General features: G+C 33.7%; 1 long non-coding RNA gene across 2 annotated transcripts in view; it reads left to right on the top strand.

Annotated features, from left to right (window-relative positions):
• LOC128249371 (uncharacterized) overlaps window positions 1-7,484 on the top strand; it is a 146,403-nt gene that overhangs the window by 53,100 nt on the left and 85,819 nt on the right. The window lies entirely within an intron of this gene.

Genomic DNA, 7,484 nt, shown 5'->3' with positions numbered 1-7,484 from the left:
ATACACAGACACTTCTTTCAGTTTCCGTCTACCAAATCCACTCACAAGGCTTTGGTTGGCCCGAGGCTATAGTAGAAGACACTTGCCAAAGGTGCCATGCAGTGGGACTGAACCCGAAACCATGTGGTTGAGAAGCAAGCTTCTTACCACACAGCCATGCCTGCACCTATTTGTTTATTTGTGTATTCATTTTTTTTTTTTGTGTGTTTGTTTATCTACTTTATCCAGTCTCGTCGAGTATTGACCATATAAGGGATTTTCTTGTCAGCATCTAGGTATGACATTTTTTAATCCCATTTTTTAGTTTAGCTTTTAATTTTTTGATATTTGTGGATATTGTTTGTCTGTTCTTGCAACTGTCCATTATATCTTCCTACTTTATTTCTCTTGACTTTTCTGAAGACAGAATTCAGTATTTTTTTTTCTTTTTTGGTTTTATCCATGTTTTGTAACTATTACATTTGTACATTATTTACATTATTTACATTTGACGGATATTTGTCCTCATCTTGTTTGTTGTTAACACAACGTTTCGGCTGATATACCCTCCAGCCTTCATCAGGTGTCTTGGGGAAATTTCGAACCTGGGTTCTCATTCCTGGAGGGTATATCAGCTGAAACGTTGTGTTAACAACAAACAAGATAATGTAAATAATGTAAATAAGATAATGTTAATAATGTAAAAAATGTAAATAATGTAAATAATGTACATAATTCCTCATCTCTTAAATATAGAACTGTATTATTACATTTGTGTTCAATTATTTGTTACTAGATATTTTCGTAATTCAATATAAATATTTTATAAGTTTTCTCACTTCTGAAAATCTCTAGTTTCTCGTATTCATGGCATCTTTTGTTTTTTACTTGTTTCAGTCATTAGACTGTGGTCATGCTGGAGCACTGCTTTGAATAATTTTCAGGTAAAGGATTCAACCCCAGTACGTTTTTTAAAGCTTGATACTTATTCTATCGGTCTCTTTTGCTGAACTACTAAGATACAGGGACCTAAACACACCAAAACTGCTTGCCAGCAACGACAACGATGACCTCAGACTTGAAGTTAATGAAAGAAACATCAACAGTGGTAGCACATATAATAAACAGACATAAAAATATGTTGGTTCAACCATCCTCCCATTTTAAGTAATGACTGAACACCCACCAGTCTTCTTTTAGGATACCAGAAAGGCACAACATCATGTCCTTGGCCAGCCATATATGGTGCTTAAAAGCAGTAAGAACCCCATATTTAATTAGATGGAAGCTTCTTGGACAACCAGGGGCTTATATAAATGAGAGCAAACAATGTAAGCTTTACTTAGCTGAGAGGGCAAGAATCCTAAAAAACTTGTTCAGTCCAGGAACCTTTTTAAACTTCAAGAAGGAAGTATTCAGTCAATGCCCTCATCTAAAACGTTTCCATTCTCAACGTTAGAATTCCCTATTTGTTTAATAGTCCCACCACAGCTCCTTCAAATATCACCATAGCCAGAGCTGATGTAAGGAGGATAAATTTTGCTCTGCTAACCCTGTCCCACCTGCAGCATGGGTAATTATGTTTTGTTTACAAAACCAATTGACCATTAAATATTTCTTCTTGAAGTTGTAGGAAGGTTATGTGCCTTCAGCTATTTGAGTCTGCCAAGTTACCTATACTGCTAAGCGTTTTATAGGTACAAAACCAGTGGTCACATTATGAATACCCATAACTTTCAACTGCCTAAAAAAATATATTACTGCTCTAATGCTTTAGAGTGTGTTTCTTTTTCAGATATATGAACAACTGACAATATATATATATATATATATAGAGAGAGAGAGAGAGAGAGAGATACAGGATGGGCTTCTTCCAGTTTCTGTCAGCCAAATCCACTCGCACAGCTTTGGTCAGCCCAAGGCTATAGTAGTATACCAAGATGCCATGCAGCATGCAGTGGGACTGAACCCAGAATCTTGTGGTTGGGAAGCAAGCTTCTAACCACACAGCCATGCTTGCACCTGGTGTATATAATTGTTTTTATCAAATTTTTGAGAGATGTATAATAAGCACGGTCAGAATTTATCTCATTTCACCGAAGTCATTATTTATTTTCATGACTTTGCTGATTCACTAAGGTTGGTGGATCAGCAGAATCTTTAGAATGTCACACAAAATATCTTGCAGCATTTCTTCTGGCTCATTACAGTTTCAGTCCAAATCCTATTGAGGTCAACTTTCATCCCTTGAGGATTCAATAAAATAAACTAATAATCAGATAATGATGGTCAATATAACAGACTATTCCATTCTTCCAAAGTTCAAGCCTTGTTTGCCTTAGAAACAATTATTTATCTCGTTTTCTCATTTATTTTCATCAATTCTTTTACCAAGCAATTGAGGATATCATAATTATAATGTATTACAAAAACAGCTTCAGAAATGATTCTTATTGCCTCATTTTTGGCATTTAGTTCTGTTTTAACATGTGCCTATATTATTCTTTACTAACCTTTTCTTTAATGTGTTTGTGTTATATTTTATTTAGTTATATTTGTTTAAATTGTTAATTTGTATTTATGAGTGTGCATTTGCCTTAATTCTCTTATTTCTGTTTCTTTATCTACCATGATTTAGTGGTTTTTATTGATTTTCCTTTCTGTAAGGTTATCATTATTGTGAACTCATGACACACTGGTATGCTCTACACTGCCCTAGATGCAAAAATATAACACTAAACACACTGGACAATTATCCCTCTTATCTTCTAATATCCATAGACTCCAATGTAACCAAGATCCTACAAATCACTTCTACCTAACATACCAACCACACATTCTATTCTTCTTCCAAAACACAAGTACCTCCCTCATTATTGTATATTGCTGATATTATATTTTGAACTACATGTATATGGGCGCACCAAAATCTTTTAAATGCTTAGAGCCTCTATGGATCTCTATCTGGCCCTGGTTTCAAGAATGACCAACTACTGTTCTACTACAATAAGTCTATAGTTTTCATCTATATTACTTTTAAATTTTACTTGTATCAGGCAGAATTTGTCTTATATTGATTTAACTAACACCCTATTAGTGTGTTAACATTTGGTGACCAGTCACTCATTAGTATGAACATTAGTAATGCATTCAAGAAGAACCTTGAGGGCATTGACCTCAAAGTCTTACAGAACACCAGAAAGCCATGAGCACAGTCTCTTCTTCCAGAGCAAACCAATAAAAAAATATTCCTTCCTTGCATATTTTCCAAACCAAATTATAAAGTATACAGTATTGAAATATATTCCTATCAGGTCAATTTTTGTCTTTCCTGTTTTCTTTGAGAAGTGAAATAACTGGTCATTTATTTAGATAGGCATCATTTTTATTGTATACCAGCTTATCAGTCTTGGACAATGTGCAATTTTACATGCTCCATTCTTTTTTCTATTTTTTATGCATCAAATTCAAAGCACATATGTCATTTTTTTAAAAACTTTGGACTGAACGATAAGTTTTCATGTTTTCATTTATATTGTTTTTCATTTCATTTATGCCAAGCAGAATTTATCTGATGTTGGTTGATTTAACTGGTGCTCCATCAATATGTTTACACATGGTGGTCTGTTGATGATTTCTGTGAAGAGTAGCAAAACATAAGTTATATTAGGCTAAGAGCAATAAAAGTAAAGTTAATGTGTTACTTACAAAGGTATCCTTTCAACATTTTTATCATTTATTTTTGGTTTTCTTCATTGTTATTTTATCGATGTTAATAGATGTTCTGGGGAGCCTTGGAGTAGTGATGTCTGTTGTTATTCAATATGATACTACTTTTGTTGTTGCTGTTGTTGTTGTTGTTGCTGCTGCTGTTGCTGCTGCTGTTGCTGCTGCTGTTGCTGCTATAACTATAGTTACTAAGGTGGCAGAGTTATTAGAGAGCTAAATAGAATACTTTGTAGAATTTGTTCCATTTTGCTGTGTTCTGTGTTCATATCCTGCTAAACTCAACTTTACCATTCATCCTTTTAGGGTCAATAGAAGTAGCTCCATTTCAAAACAATGGGCTGGAAGAATTGTTTGACAGTCAGACAAGGTGCAATATCTGTTCCAGTTCTCTTTGTTCTGAAGGCAACACCTGTGACAACACTAGTGCCGAACTGTATCAGCCTTGACTTTCCCCTGAGTAACATCAGTAATATGGCAAGAAGAGATTTGCATGAATAGTTAACTGTTGTAAACCTTGTCCAGTTCTGGACCATGCAGAGGATCTTCCGAAATAGAAATGAATCTATAAAGTCAAACCTAACTGATGAGGCCTTATCACTGCTATCATTATTTATTTGTAGAATAAGGTGGCAGGCAGGTACAACTGTCAGAGCATCGGAAAAATGCTTTGCACTATTTGTTCCAGGTTTTTACATTCTGAGTTCAAATCCTGATGGAGTTGACTTTGCACTTCATCCTTCCTGGGTCAATAAAATTAAGTGCTGATGAAATACTGGGGTTGATGGTATTGACTATAAACTCTCCCCTCAAAAGTGTTGGCCTTATGGCCTAAATCCCAAACCATTATCAATCAGAAGAAAATATGCAAGGAAGAAATATTTTGTTATTGGTTTGATCTGGAAGAAGAGACTGTGCTCATGGCTTTCTGGTGTTCTCTAAGACTTTGAGGTCAGTGCCCTCAAGGTTCCTCTTGAATAGTTGAATAGTTATGCATTACTAATGTTCATACTAATGAGTGACTGGTCACCAAATGTTAACACACTAATAGGGTGTTAGTTAAATCAATATAAGACAAATAGTAGAGTACAAGAAGAAATATTTTGCAATATTTAGTATGTTTCTTAAGGCAGCGAGCTGGCAGAATTGTTACTGCAATGGGCAAAATGCTTAGTGGAATTTTGTCCATCTTTACATTCATAGTTCAAATTCTGCCAAGGTCGACTTTGCTGTTCATCCTTTGGTGATCAATAGAATAAGTACCAGTTGAGTACTGGGGTTGATGTAATCGACTTACCCCATCCACTGAAATTACTGGCCTTGTGCTAAAATTGGAAATCAATATTCAATATGTTCCTTAAGGCAGTGAGATGGCAGAATCATTACTGTGCTAGGCAGAATGCTTAGTGACATTTTGCTCATCTTCATGTTCTGAGTTCAAATTCCACCAAAGTCATCTTTGCCTTTCATCCTTTCACAGTCGATAAAATAAAAACCAGTTGAGCACTGGGGTTGATGTAATTGACTAGCTCCCTCCTCCAAAATTGCTGGCCCCTTCCCAAAATTTGAAACCAATATTTGGTATGTTCCATTATATTCAGAGTTCAAAGCACTCATTGGTTAATACCAGTTGAACATTGAAGTCATATGGTATCAGAATGAGTGAATACAAGAATAAATATGTAATAGTATTTAGTTTAATACCTCTGAATTCTAGGTTCGAATACTATTGAGACTGATTTGCTTTTAATGCTTCTGAAGTTGATAATGTAAGGTACTATAAATGTACTCCTCTAAAATCTGTGGTCTTCTTCCAAAGTTAGAAATAATTATTCCAGTCAATTTCACTTAAATGCATAGCCTCACATCATCAAAATCTTGTGAATTCATTATAGTATGCCAATAACCAAAATTACTTATAAATTAATCATAAGATTTCAATATATTTTCAGCATTAAGGCAAATGTAGCTATGTTATAAATGTATTGATTCTATAAGAAAAGAAAATTAAAGCATTTTTTTTTACTTACAGCGTGCTGGTATTATTTTATTTTTTAACAGGAATAAAAAAAAAAATGACTGTGTGAAAAAGGAAGAAATATTAATATTTATTTCTTTAATGTACAAGAAAATTTTTTTACCAAACTGTGAGAAAGCCATTTTCATGTATATCTTTACTTGGATATTTTATCACGTAATCATCATGGCTCTGTATCATGCATGGAGCACTCTGTTATTTACGATGAAAATATATTCATGCTTACATACGTACACATATACATACATACATACATACATACATACATACATACATACACACACACACACACACACACACACACACACATATATACATAAATATACACATATATATATATGTATATATATGTATGTATACACACACACACACACACACATATATATATTGAAAGATATATTGGAAAATATCTGCATTAAGCTCCCAGGTGCTCATTGAACCCCTTTCTATATATAGAGAAAAGTTTTCAAATGCTTGTGTATATGAAGCTGCCTGCAGTAGTTTCCATGATTATTGTTTGTATATTTGCAATAAGAAATCTTTACCTCAGTTTCCTGAGAGGAACCAAAACAATTTGTAAAACAACCGACTCCCCTGCAAGCCTTTGAAGCCTTTCAACAACATGGAACAATTCCTCTTTCTCTCTTTCTGTGTTTCCCTGACAATTTTTTTTCCTTTTGTTCTTCCTTTCCATTTTACCATCCATCTCTCTTTTTTGATCCAAAACTTCCAATGATTTTCCCCATTCTTCCAACTTTCTCTCAATGTTCTGTGTCTTTCCTTCCCTGTACTCTTCAATCTCATTTGCATCTTTGCATTTCCAATTCTCTTTCTACATTTCTCTCTTCTTCATTCTCTCCTTTTTTTTTCATTCCTTCTCTACTACTTCTTGCTTTTCTCACCCACAAACTTATGCAAATCCAACTTGCCTCTAAATAGAGATATAAATGTATGCCTATTTCCTTTCATACATATTTATGGCATAAAAGTCACAGAGGTGATCGTTTGCCTCAGATTAAACAGTCTTTTATCTTTCACTTGTTTTACAGAATTTGAACTGCAGCCATGCTGGAGTACCACCTTGAAAGGTTTAAGCAAAGAAATCAATCTCTATACTTATTTTTTTTGCTTTAAATCTGGTACTTTTGACAAACTGCTAAGTTATGGGTACATAAACAAACCAACACCTGTTGTCAAGAGACATTGGAAGATTAATACAAACACACACGATTATACACATATGTACCTATACACACACACACACATGCATTCACACACATATCTATATACATACACATACACATGCATTTACACACACAAGCACACTTCACTTCATGCATTTATTTTAAATAGTGCCTTTTTTTAATGAAGGATATTTATTTATTTAGATAGGATGAGTCATTATATATATGTATACATACATACACATGGATATATATATATCTATATATATTACACGTGTATAAGGGATGACCACTAGGTTCTCCAGAAAAATTTTTCTGGAGAACATTATTTTTCTTTGTGGTTGGGTCGTTGATGACCTCTTTCTAGCATATTGGATGTCCACCTAGTGGTCATCCCTTATACATGTGTAATACAATTTTTTTCTGAATTTTCAGATTTTTTTTATATGCTAGGCCATTTGGTTTTAAATTGAATTAATATTCAATTTATCACCCTATCTATATAAATAATATATATATATATATACATATATATATATACATATATACATATATAT

The sequence above is a fragment of the Octopus bimaculoides genome, chromosome 14, assembly GCF_001194135.2.
Source record: "Octopus bimaculoides isolate UCB-OBI-ISO-001 chromosome 14, ASM119413v2, whole genome shotgun sequence".
Classification (NCBI taxonomy): Eukaryota; Metazoa; Mollusca; class Cephalopoda; order Octopoda; family Octopodidae; genus Octopus; species Octopus bimaculoides.
Note: the sequence above shows the minus strand (reverse complement) of the source record. Positions and strands in the feature narration are given on the sequence as shown.